Source organism: Melopsittacus undulatus, chromosome 12 (assembly GCF_012275295.1).
Source record: "Melopsittacus undulatus isolate bMelUnd1 chromosome 12, bMelUnd1.mat.Z, whole genome shotgun sequence".
NCBI classification, from domain to species: Eukaryota; Metazoa; Chordata; class Aves; order Psittaciformes; family Psittaculidae; genus Melopsittacus; species Melopsittacus undulatus.
In genome coordinates, this window is record NC_047538.1 from 3,828,455 (window position 1) to 3,842,269 (window position 13,815).

The following is a 13,815-nucleotide window of genomic DNA, read 5'->3' on the forward strand; positions in this document are numbered from 1 at the left end:
GCTGCTTTGAGTTCACTCACTGGGGAGGTAGAGGCTGGGCTCATGCTGGTGCTGGGGTGGTGAGAGGCAGAGATGCTGTGTTGGACCCCCCAACGCGGTCAGTTGGAGGAAGGCTAAAGAAAACCCATCACCAGTGCAAGCAAGCTGCTTTCCTGCTAACCCCAAAGAGCCAGTTTAAAGCCTGGATCAGGAGATCTTATCCCTTGGCCAACGCTTCCTGCCTAGTTTTACTATGATTACACTGCTTGAGATAGGGTGGTCTCCAGAGACACATCCAGTCTCAGTCCTTCATCTGGGAAAGACACCCTGGGGCTTGTGCTGAGGGAACACCACCATTGCCATTTCTCTTCCAGATGTGCTGTCCCTTCCCTGAGGGACCAGGATACCTTGTACCTCACCCCATCTCCCATGACCTGCCAGTACCCTGTCTTGAATGGGCTCCATGAGGTCGTCCCATCTCCTCCTGCCACTTTTGGAACTCACTTCTTCCTGCAGCTTCCCACACTGCCCCGAGGGAAACCAATCCTCAAAACAGTTGTGAAAGGCCCAGAAAATTATTCTGTGTTAAAAAATACATCAGAAAATGAGTGCATTATTAATGGCCCTGCTGCCAGCACCACAAAATCCTGACTGAACAGGGAGGAAAGGTTTTCCTTAATGAAGCACTGCTGGTGCAATCAAGTGACATTGCTATCTTGAAGAGATGCTTTAGCCAAATTATTAGCCCTAACACAGAAAAATCAAGGTAAAGATCAAAGGCTTGAGATACCTGGGAGGTTGAGTTAGGGGATTTACTACTTTTCTTGTGATTTGCATAGCCTTGTTAGCAGGAATCCACATGATCTTACAATGGTGCTGGCAGAGGACAGGCAGAGAGCAGGCAGGGGAGAGCCTGGCTGCAGTCTGGAGGTCTTGGCTCTGGGATGGGAGCCCTGAGGTCTGGTCCTGGTTGTTTAACACATGGGGACACCTTGGTTTGTGTGGTCATTCCTCAGATTGGTTGGCATCAATGCAATGTGACCTCCTTCACAGCAGGAGGAGGAACACTGGGTGCTGGCAGTACTTCCACTCCATAGGTGTCAAACCTGGCATGGCCACAGAGGGTGAGGGGAAGGATGGGTGTCTGGAGAGGAGGGATGGCCAAAGCAAGCTAACACCGACCTCTGCAAGTCCATAAAGGACCAGGCTTTGTACCTACCACCATGTGTGGTCTGTCTGGCTTCAGGAGCTCGGGGACCATCTTGCCTGGTCATGATGTGATCTCATGGAGGGGGGCAGGTGATTTCTCCCTGCCATGTTTCACTGCCTGCCCACACTGGCAGGGTGCAGGGGCTGACAGAAACCAAGATATCACAAATATCACTTCAGATCCAAGACTGGAGGCAGCCAAGAGCCACTCCACAAGGGTGCATGACAGAAAGTCTTGGCAGCGTTAGCCATAGCTGCTGCTATATTGGCTATTGCAGGAGGGAAAATCTGAATCAGGAATAATGAACCAAGTGGAGAGCCCTGCTGATGGTGGAGACAAGTGTTCCCTGAACAACAGGAGCATCCCAGCATCACCCTGAAAGAGATTGCTCCTTTCCAAGGGAACCTTTCCAGGACCAGTCCTCCTCAGGGGTCCAGCTTCTTGCCTTCATTACCTGGTGAATAAGAAGAAACCTCCCCAGGCCCTCATTTTGCCAAAGAGGGAGGAACAGCTTGCAAGGACCTTCATGGATCTGTGTTTCCTATGCTCAACAAGCAGGAAAGCTGAGCTGTGTCCTGCCTAGGGAGTCCCTGTAAGGCCCTGAAGGAAATCTTCTTGCCAAATTCCTTTCCACATTGTGATGAAGGGGGGCAGCCTGCACTGTAAAGGATGGGGGGAAGAACATGTACTCTATTACATCCCCAACCATCAGGTTAACCAGGGTATCTAGCTTCTCTGGGGGATCAGCCCAATATGCCACGAGAAAGGATGGGTTTCTGCCCTCCTTTTGGAATTGCAGGCTGAAGCTTTTCCATTATGTGCAAATGTTTCCTCAGATCTCCCCATGTATTTCCCCATATCTGTGAGAGAGGGTTTAGAAGGAAAAGGTGGTTTTATTCCACACTGTTTCCACTCACTCTGTCTCATACCCACAAACAACACCAGAACAAATGCCCAGGGCTCACACTCCAAGACATAGCTCTGCTTGGTGAGCCCTTGCCACAACACAGAGGAGACAGGAGGCCAGCAGCAAGTCTGCCTTGAAAAGCTGCTCATAGATGTGCTGTAATCTGAATGGCCTTGGTGCCACAGATACCTGATACCCTTTTATCTCTTTTTGACATCTCTTCCTGAGCTCTGACCTCTTGTTCAGGCTTTATGTGTCTACTACACATCTCCAGAGGTACACACAGGTCCTTTGAATGAAGCCCAGTCTGCTCCAGTCCTCTGCTCTGATCAGGAAAGGTTGTGTCAGTAAGGCATGGTGTTTGCTTACGAGAGCTTTTCACTTTTTCCTATACCCCACTGCTGGGCAGTCTTGTGAGGATTGTGGCCCAGCCAAGGGGGACACAAAGCCTTCTGCATCCTCTTCAGTCTGATATCTGCTGCTGGTGATGGGCAGTTCTGGCCTGATTTCTCTTTTCCACCTAAGCTCTTCACACTCTGAGACAGCACAAAAGCTCTGGGTACCAGAATGGTTTCGGTAATTTTCTTCTGCATGTGGAAAGCTGGCACAGCCCTCAGTAAGAGCCATTGTGTTCCTAGGAACAGTCTTTCCTCTCTTCACCTCCAGAGAAGGTCTGCATCCGTATTTCTCTAACTACTGGGCAAGTTGATGCAGCCATGGTGAAGAATCATTTGGTTTCCAACCCCTCACCATTCTCCTGGCTGGCTGGTACACCTCTAATGGCATGTCCCTTCTTGCTGGCCATTGCCATCTTCACACCAGTGCTGGAAACGGAGGACTAATGAACTGCAGCTCAAAAATGTGGGTTGGCTGTGTTGGACAGCAGATAATTTGTGGTGAAATCCACAAAACGTCTGGGATTTGTAAATGTTTTCATGATGACCTGGCTCTTCTCCAAACCCTCCCATCTACTGACAAACACGGGCCATGAATCACTGCACACAGGGAAATCTCCCAAGCCCTTGACTTACTCCTGACCCAGCTCTGTTCTGATAGCACTCGCTGCCCGTTGCGGAATGAGGGCTTCAGGGTCAAGGTGAAGGAGATGCTTGGCAGCCCCACAGTTGCTCTGTATTGGTCCCTGGGTAAAGGAGGTGGGGATGTGGCATACTGGCTTGTCTCAATGGGTAGTAGCCCATGGGATGGAGCAGTTCTGGGACTGTCCTAGCTGATGTCAAGGCCCCTTGACATAGCCCAGAGATTACCTCCTTTCCCAGGGAGGGGATTTTCTTTCCACCACTGAAGGTGGGGCCCAGGCAGTTTTCTGCCTGCTGTCATCCAGAGTCAGTGATGCCTTCCTGCAGACTGGGCTGTTTGGGACTTGCAGAGCTCCTTGCTGGCTGCCTGCAGTGTTTCCCATTAGGTCTGATTTTTGGACTCAGGGGTAAGCCTCAAGCCAGCTGACCTAGCAAGAAAAGCCCTCAAGAGCTGCAATCATAGGGTACCTTTGTCATCTGTCACCCTGTCGCCAGCAGGACCCTAGGCTGAGTCACCATCCTGCCCCAGGGTCCTGCCCTTCAGAGAAGGAAAACTATTGAGATGTTTTGCCCTGGAAACACCTGCAGTCCAAGCAGTTTGTTGTATCTGAAACCAAACTATTCACAACTCCCTGCAAACCTGGAAGCCACTGCTTCCTGCCAGCTGCTCTGGATGTGGCTGAGGAGCACAGGAGGTCTGGGGCCTGTGATTGCCTCCGAGCTGGGTGGGCAGATGAGCCAGCAGCGAAGCAGGCAGAGCTCAGAGGTACCAGTGTGCACTCACTCAAAACCTGCACATTGCATGTTCAGTGATGTTGTATTCTGCCAAAACCCATCCACCAGCGACCTCCCAGCCTGTCCCAGCCCCACTCCCCACTATACATAACAGCCAGAATGGGTAAGCAACTGACACTTATGTGTGATGGCTCAGCATGTGGCTTCCATGCAATAGGACCAGGAATGCTCTTCATCCCATGCAAACCTTGAATTTGTGCTTTTGGAGCAATGCCACACAGCCTGAACAGTGGTACCTTTACATGGGAACACGATGGTGTCTGTGATGGGATAGACAAGACAGCTGGTGGCATGGGCCAGTTCTCTTCCCACAAAGATCTCTCCCACTGACTGGTAGATGTGTCCCCTTTGACTATAAGTATCATGACATTTCCTCATACAGAGGAACCCTGCACAGGTTTTCCTACAGGGTGCCAAGGGGTGTCATTGAAGAAGGCCAAGGTAAGGACAGGGTTGGAAAACCAACAAGCTAGGCAGATTGAAATACTCCAGACTCAGGGACACAGAATGGGTCTCCTGGTAGTGGCTTTCTGTCAAATGCCACTTGGGTGAGTGTCATCCTTTACTGGTAGATGCTTTTCTCTATCAGCAGATTTCCTTCTTGGGACTTTTGTGTCTGGTGAATAACTTGTACCCCCAGGACATGATGACTGATGTGTTGCTTCTGCCAGAACTGCAGGGACTCAGACCATGGGCTATATCTGTCTGTATGCTTGTGTTTCAGACAGAGTTCAGTTAAACCAGCAAGGAACAGCATAACAGTGATGCTGTTGGTCAGCAGGAGATTCATGGTCACTTAGAGAAAACATCCCTGATCACATTGCTTATGGCCACTGCATCTCTGCAGGTCCTCCCAAGAGACTGGCTCTCCCCTTGTACAAGTGTGGACATGAGATCAAGTTTTACTGATGGCACTGGGCTTCTAGAGAGGTCATGCTGCATTACAGAGGCCAATTTGGAGAGGTTAGTATTAGAGGTCTTACAGTAACCAGGCTTACCCCTTGAAAGGAAGGTGCTTGTGTGCAGTTTCCGACACAAGAAGGTAACTAGAAGAGATGGTTTGGGAAACCCAATATTATGGTGTGTGGAGAGCAAGTCTCCCTCGAACACGTTCAGTGCAGCCTGTGGGGAAGGATTCTATTTTCTGGGGATTTGCAATGAAGTTTTAATTCAGCATTGGAATTAAAATTCATTTTATTATGGGCCCTTTAAATATTTCCAGAGCCTGACCTTTCCTGGAGCCTGTTGACTAATTAATGTCTGCTCTGGTATTCTTCAAACTTTCCACACAGTTCAACTTGTTGCCAGCTGCTTTCAAACACATTTTTCAAGAAATTAGGTTGTAATTAAGCACAGTTATTAATGACTGTTTTTCCTGCCTTTCCCATTGGGTTTGCAACTTACTTTGCTCCATGTGGCAGAAAAGATGGCCAATATTTCACGGGGTGAGTGAAGGAAGGTCTAAGGCGATCTCTGACATGTCGCTTTGACTCAGCTCCAGCTCTGCAGTACGTGGTGGTGACCTCCAGTCCGCACAGGAGAGACCTGGGTTGGAAAGTAGAGAGTCAGGGTCAAGTCCCTGTGGGTTAGCTGACAGATGGGGCAGGGGCATCCTTCACCCTTGGACAGCAAGCACATGGGGTGAGCAGTGTGTGCAGATGGGACGATGCGTTGGTTGGAGGATGGAGAGGGAGAAGGATGGAGAGGGAGAAGGATGGAGAGGAGAAGCTGCAGACCCACCAGAGAGAGGGGAACTGCTCTTGTGCTTAACATTCCAGGCATGCTGAGCTGGGAGCTCTGCATATAATGTCAAACCCATTTGTGTGAACATTCCTCTCCTGCCTGGTCCTCTCTCCACCCAGGAGGGACTCACAGGGAGACCCGTGTGTGGAGAGAGCAGATGGAGCCGAAAGCAGCCAAGAAGGGAAGCAGCACTCCTACGCAGAGCCCAGGAAGGTTTTACACACTCTCCGCTCTCCGGTGTCGCTGAGGTCACTCCTCTTTGTCAGGCACATGGCAGCAAATCCTCCTCTAAGCCGCAGATCTCGAAGGCATTATAACAATAAAAGCCTGGGCTGAAGCGTCTGAGCAAACACATCGCTTGAGCAAGTGTGTGGCTTCCCCCCAGCCACGGGAACAGGTTATTCTGGGAACTGGCAGTGCTAGAACACCAAGGCAGGAGCATCATCCATGGAAATCTGGTGCCAGAGGGTGGGAAGGGGGCAGGGTGAGGGAGCTCACACACGGTGGGTTCACAGCACCCATTTAATTTCCTGACTGGCCTTCCATGAGTCTTGGCAGCCCCAGGCAGCCGAGGCAGCAAGGGTGGAGGCAGATTGGTGCTGACAAGTAACTGACACAGGCATGGGCATGGGGGCACAGATGTGAACAGCCCCTTGCCAAAGGGCTGGAATTTCTCCAGGCATTTGACATCCCCCTTTTGTCCAGGGTTTTGCCCTTTTCCTTTTGCTTTCTCCCAGCATTCCAGCATCCCCAGTAAGGCAGAGGAGCCCTGTGGACTGGTACGATCTTGGCCATAGGGATGAGCATGCAATCATGCACAAGCTCACACACATGCACACTGCTTCTGGCACATGTGTTCACACATTGTGCACAGCAGGGCTGGCACAGCGTGGTGCGCCTCACATGCACTGGGTGATGGGCCAGCACGGATACTGGTGTATTCCAATGGTCAGAAATCCATCTGTGCTCTGCTCCCAGTCACAGAAACTGTGCTCAGGAACACACAATGAAAACAAGCCCAGAGTGACCTGCCTGGAGAGGTTCTGAAAGGCAGGTCAGCCCATAGAGCATACTTTTGTCCCTATGTAGCTCTAGCCATAGCCAGGACCTGTCCCACCTCATGTTTTACCAGCAGATGTCCACACATCTCAACCAGGCTGTGCTGCAGTTCATCAGCTTGCCCTTCAGCACCTGAGACCTTGGTTGTGGCTGATCTTTATGGGCTCATGACTTGATGCCAGCCCTGGAAGCAGCTGGAGGAAGAAGTAAAGAGGGAGGTGGTGAGAGAAGAGATGGGGACTTGAGCCACCAATGGAGGTGAACTGAGAAAGGTGGGACTTGATTAGGACCCAGGAGAGCCCGTGGCCATTCCCAGAAGTGGAGCTTCTCCGAAGGGATGAGAAACAGGCCTGCTTCATCAGCTCAGCCACTAGGAAGGACGGAGCAGAGCCAAAAATACAGGAGAAAAATGTTATGCAGAATTGTTCATCTGTTACTGATTGGGAGGCTGAGAGCTCAATTCAAACCACCCAATAAAACCGGCTTGGACGAGAATTTCCTGAATCCCAGATTAAGTGAATAAAGATGTTTCAGGAGTTCAGGGCTGCAGTTGGGTGGTTTGCACACAATTTGCTGTTGGTTTCACCCTTTGTTGCTTAATGAAGAACAGAAGGAGGATCTCCCATCTCATTCAACCAAGGGAAGAAATTATTTCTTCTCAATCTGAATTAATTTCCTGTGGCAGGCACAGTTTATCTGAGCTACGCAGGCACTCCATCTTGGATTGCAGCTCCTTCTGCTCTGTATAAGACACTCTTCCCCTTGGGAACTGAAGCTTCTCCAGGCTGGTGGCATCAAGTCAGCATGGCAGGGTTTCTGCAAGCAGAGCTCAGAGGCCAAAAAGCCAATGGTAGGAAGTACTTTGAAAGCCAGGTCTCAGTTCTGAGCTATAACCCTGCTGTTTTGGACATTCTGTGTCCAATTCATTCAAGAAACATGTCTGTCCTTTCCACATCCCTCACTGCCACCAATGTGCTCCTCAGTGATGCCCTTGGAGGAAGCCCCAAGGAGCAGTGGGTGCTCGGCTTGGCTGTAGGTTCAGCCTGGAGCACATTATGCATCCCACAGCCAAGGTGATTCCCCACACTTGCAGCACATGATATTGGAGAAGTGCTTGACAGAGGCTTGCACAACCCTGAAAATCACTTACTTTAATAAGCCTTTTATTAAAGAAGGGAAAGAGAACCAGCCTGTATCTACTTGAAGTCTTTCCAGGTCATGGCTACATCTCTTGCTCCTAAAGGCCTCAATCTATACATCTACCTATTCTATCTCCTTTCCTCTCCATCATTTACCTTGCTAGTAAACGCTGAAGTCTCTAGAAGCTGCAAACCTTTCATCACCTGGTGCCTGATTCATTCCTCTAAGTTAGAGCTCTAAATAAGTGTGGAAGTTTTGGAGCCTTGGATCCAGAGTTGTTACTACCATACTGTAAAATGCAGCTTGTCTAGATGGCAACCCAGGGAAAATATGACAGTAACAGTCAGCAGGGATGCGATGGGTATGAACACCAAGGAGACATGCTTTCAGAGTGCCCCACGGGAGGATCAGCAGGAGTAATGGGATGTATGTGAGCAACAGCATATTTAGGCAGAATATCAGGAAACATTTCCATGTCAGCTATTAGTTTTATTAGGAAAAGTCTCCCGTGGGAAACTGGAAGCTGCATCACTTGACTCACTCCAAGCTGAGCACTAGATAACATGAACCAGAGAACAGGCGTGTGTTGGCGGGGGCAGATGGCCCAGATGACCTAATGGTCTTTTCCATCACTCCGATTACAATCTACCCCGGGTACAAGCTCTTTGCTCGTCTCCATCTGAGTCAGGGTAACGACAGGCTTGAGAATAACATGTGAGTTTGTTCCAGTGTTACTCTCCAGTTTCTTCATTTGAGGTCTCTGGGTAAAAGATGGGCTGTGCAGTGACCTCAGCTGGTGACAGTATTTCCCAGTCCTCCTGCCAGGTCCTCCTTCTCGCAGGGTTTGTAAGTGTTGGTGTGGGGGCTGCAGGATGCCATGGGCCCTGAAGGTCCTGATTCAGAAACTGGTGCTTAGCAAAGGAATGGAGGAAACACAAATATAAAGCCAGCCAGAAAAGCTCCAGGAGCCTCTCACCTGCCTTTGCCACCTGAGTCACAGTTCTCCACAGCTGGTTATTGCCTTCTCTTGGTGGCTGCTGGTTTCCCATGGAGGAAGGGTGGGAGCAGCGGGAGGTGCAGGGTGTTTTGGTGCAGCCAAATAAGCACAAAGGGCTCAGTGCATCTTCCTGGTGCTGAAGTTAAGTAACATTAAAGGTATTTCTAAGTGCTTTATTACAGGGCACCATAACCTCTTAAATACATTGTTCACTATGAGCCTTCACAGCTAGATGTGAAGTAACCCCTTGAGATGTGCTGCAAATGCATTCAGGGGAGTGTGTGAACCCAACATCTGAGGTGAGGAAAGAAGGGTAGTGCTCACCAGAGCCATGCAGTTGGGATACAGAGGGACATTCTGCCCTTGCTCCCATCCTTCCTGGGGCTAGGTGAGGATGCTGAGCTCTGCTAAGAAGCACATACATGAATACTGGAGCAAGAATCTGAGAGAACTGAATGCGTCATTTCATGCTATAGTAAACAACTGGAATGGTCTGTGCAAAGAGATGGCAAAGATTTTCTTTCCCTGTTGGAAGCAACTGGTATGCTGCAAGCAGAGGAACTTCATGGGAAAAGCTTGTTTATGGGATTAATGACAGCACAGAGTGGTTGTCTGGGATGGGATAGAATCTTATCTAAAGAAAAACACAGACAAATACTTGGTGGCACAGGAAGTACTCAAGCTGAAGGGATGAGCAGCTCATAGGCACCAGAATATAGAAAACCAGGGACATTTCAGTCACCATTTAATGACTGCTTGGTATCAGATGTGCCTCGATGGACCAGGGGAAGCAGGGACTCTGGAGAGAGTCTGAAATCCAGAGAACAGAAACTCCCACTGCTGCTGCAAGGCTGAATATGATCTTGATATGCACGAGCAGGGAATATCACAGAGGTGGCATTACCCCTGCCTGTGATTTTAGTGACATCACCACCAAAATGGCACATTCAGGTCTAGGACTTATGCTTGGGAGTGCCACTGAAAACTTGGAAAGGACTCAGGAAAGAACTAGAAAATTATCCCAGGGCTAGAAATCATTCTCAGTGAGAGACTAATGGAACATGATCTGTTTAGTTTATCTAGTTTTTAAGAGGTGATTTAATCATGGTCTGTGAGAACTGATGTGGGGGAATAGTTTGAGTGCAAAGGGCTCTTTAAGAGGGCAGACAAAGACAGAAAAAGAAACAGGGATTGGAGAGCAAAGCTGGTGGTTGTTGGAGTTGAGATAAAGTCACTATTTTTAACAGTGGGAATAACTGATCATTGCAACAAGGAACCCAGAGACGTGGTGAATTCTCCATCCCATAAAGACTTGAAATGCAGGCTGGCCACTCTTCTGTGAATATGTGAACTGAAACTCAAGCTGTTGGTTGTGGTGAAGTTAGAAATATGAATTTTCAGCTAAAAAAAACCTTCAAATGACCCATGTTGTCAAGAGAGAGATATTCCAGCTTCATCACATGCTGACATGGTTGAACAGGGCTTGGAACAGACATGGTTTACCCAAGCATGTTACCAAGGCTGTGAGAAGTCCCGGATGCTGATACAGATGTGAAGAAACAGCTGCACCTTTATGCACTAGCTCCTGGGTGCTGGGAAGGACTAAGATCGTCTAAATGATTTCTTTGTGGAACTGGGGATATGCATGGAGATGGAGCCTTCTTCCTAACCCAGCCCAACCCATTTTACCCATCCCTAGTGGCTTCCTGTGTATCTTTAATTAACACTTTCTTGTAATGGGGCACTTGAGGTAAGATATGTATTAGTTGGCTGGGAAGATGGTTCATTGCTATGATGACCTAGCTCTGCTGGAACCTCACACCATGCCTCCTGTTCAGGTGGGATTCATTTGTAAAGCAGCCTCAATAATTTAGGGGAAATAATGCTGGAAAAGGAAGATGGGTTATCTGCAAAGAGAGGAGAAAGAACTAAAACTGAATGGCCTGCATGGGTCTCTGTGTGGTACCCAGCCTCTGCTTATGAGTGTACGGGATTTGTGTGGCACCAGCAAGTCCCCATTGGACTCATGCAGCCAAAGGTGTTATGTGTTTGTAGCTGCATGTGGATGGTCTCAATGACTGGATACGGACACATCATGCACTGTGCTCCCTATCAATAAGAGCTTGCCCTCCCCATGGTGAGATTGGAGGTGATCCTCATGGGTACATCCCTCAGTCCCATTGCTGAGACACTCCAGTAGCTGAGTGCTAACTGATGGGAAAATCCTGTAGGAGAAAACTGGAACAGGAGAGGGAGTAGGAATATAAGAGATGCCTTTCTGGGTCAGAGCTACAGCCAGTCTAGCCTGCAGCTAGGAGCGGCAATAGGTTTTGGGTGAGCATTCTGCAACCTAAGCACCTCATTCTTTAGCATCCATAGCCTCTGGGCTTGGAACAGTAGAAGGTATATCCTTGTCTGTTCCCTCTGATACTTCCTTACGGACCTGCTGTCCACTAGCTGGTCTAATCCCTTTCTGGCCATGCTGACAGCATCTCCCTCCACAGCCTCTTGTGGCAGTAAGTTCCTGAGTAAATTCCCCACTGCATGAAGAAATCTTTTTCTTTCTCTGTTGTAGAGTGATACCCTACCAGTTCCACTGACTGCCCCTAATTATTGTCATTGGGATTTGATTTCATCTTCACCTAATTCACCACCTTGGGGATTCTGTAAACTTCATCACATCCCTCAGTTTTCTCCTTTCCCAAATGATGAATCCCAACCTTTTCCATGCTGCTTCACAACTCTCCAGCCCCTTGCTCATTTGAATTTTTAATTGAATTGCCCTTCCTATATGAAAGTTAAAGCCTTTAGGTTTGTTTCTATCATCCGTTTAGCTCTGAAGAAGATCTGGAGGATCTTCTCTAGGGGCTGTAAATGTGGTGAGAGAACATTCAGCTGCTTGGAAATCTATCCTAAAAATATCATATTGCTTGTTTGCACTGTTGGCTTAGTCCTTCTGGATTTATAGGGCATTGCTCTTGCTCCAGCAACCAGTACTGGTAGTTGAAGACGTAAGTGACCTACTGCTAAAGCAGATCTCAGGAACTCTTTCAGCTCTGAAGAAACAAAAGGCTGTTGTGGTTTAACCTCAGGCTGAGGAACAGCAAAACTGTGAAGACAACCTCCAATTGAGGTCAAAAGTCTCCCAGGCTGATGTCCCTGGTGGCTTACCATGAACATGCATTTAGTTAACACTGGTCATGGAGCATTTGCAAGAGAATGGTTGATATGTCTCACCCTTCTTCCAGAGCTGTCTGGAGGTCCCAAGTCTTTGCTTTGCAGAAGCATAGCTGTGCTTAAGCCTCTTATCAAGGCTCACTGCAAAGGTTAAGCTGCAGCAAAGGAAGTCGGTTTTCCAGAGTCAGGGTTGAAGGACAGCGCTCTGTTCTGCCAGCACGCAGTTTGTGTGGTTGACATGGTCCATTAGGCCATCGGAAGAGCTGTGGGACAGAGAGGGAAAACATTGATTTGTAAATATTCTGGGCTCCTGAAATGCTCATTGCTGAGCGAGTGAATAAAACCCAACTCTGCCATGCTTCATAGAATCCCAGATGGGTTTAGGATGGAAGTGATCTTAAAGCTCCTCCAGCTCCAACCCCTGCCACGGGCAGGGACCCCTTCCACTGGAGCAGCTGCTCCAAGCCCCTGTGTCCAACCTGGCCTTGAACACTGCCAGGGATGGGGCAGCCACAGCTTCTCTGGGCACCCTGTGCCAGCGCCTCAGCACCCTCACAGGGAAGAGCCTGTGCCTAAGAGCTCATCTCAGTCTCCCCTCTCTTGGGCAGGTTCAAGCCATTCCCCTTGGCCTGTCCCTACAGGCCCTTGTCCCAAGCCCCTGTCCAGGTTTTCTGCAGCCCCTTTAGGCACTGGAGCTGCTCTCAGGTCTCCCCTTCAGGAGCCTTCTCTTGTCCAGGCTGCCCCAGCCCAGCTCTCTCAGCCTGGCTCCAGAGCAGAGCTGCTCCAGCCCTCGCAGCATCTCCACGGCCTCCTCTGGCCTCGCTCCAACATCTCCAGGTCCCTCTTGTGCTGGAGCAGATGCAGACCTGCCCTCAGCTGTCCCCATGCAGATCCTGCACAGCACGAGCAGGACTCCGACCTCTCCCTGCCCAAGGCTGGACACTGTGGTCTGTGCTTTGGGACCTGCTGACTCACAGGTCTTACTCACTCTAAGGCTGAATTTCCACTGCCCCAAGTTACTCCATCCTGGTGATGCAGGGGGATCCTCTCCTTGTTGCAGGGATGCTCTCAGCCCTGATGGGAGAGCAGCAGCTCTATTGAGAGTCAGCAAAATAACCCTTCACATACACAAGCAGTGTTCCAGCCCACCAGAATACGAGCCAGTCTTCATCCTATCTTAGCCACATAACCCGCCAACAAACTTTATGGAGATTTGCAAGAACCTTTGCCACCCTATTTCTGAGTCTCCCCTCCATTCTCCAGATAGCTGGCAGGCACAGAGGAGATGCTGGTGCTGATTTTCCCAGTGGGTGACTGTTGCTGGGTACCCTGCATTATAACAGACTACACCATACAGCCAGTGCAGTGTCACTGCTGCTCTCAGCCAGCACTGGAGGGGTTGGTGGCCATGCACAACCTGTCCCCACTGTGTGGGGAGAAGGCTAACGCAGTCAGAGGCCTACAACACCTCCCTTGCAAACAGCTCTGTGACAGACAGACCTTTTCCAGGTCTGCCCTGCCTAGAGAGGCCTGAAAATAAACCCTGCAGAGCCCCAGGGGAGGGAGCAGCAGGAGCAGGGAAAGGGACAACCTGGCACACAGGGCAGCCACACACATCCATGCTATTGACAGAGCCAAGAGTAACTCCAGCATCTCTATTTGCTGCTGTTTAGAAAAACCTCCCTCTCCAAAGGGTGAACTTCCCCAAAGACAGGATCAATACTTCTAAATGCCACAACTTCCATGCCCTGGTGAACCATATGGGACTCAG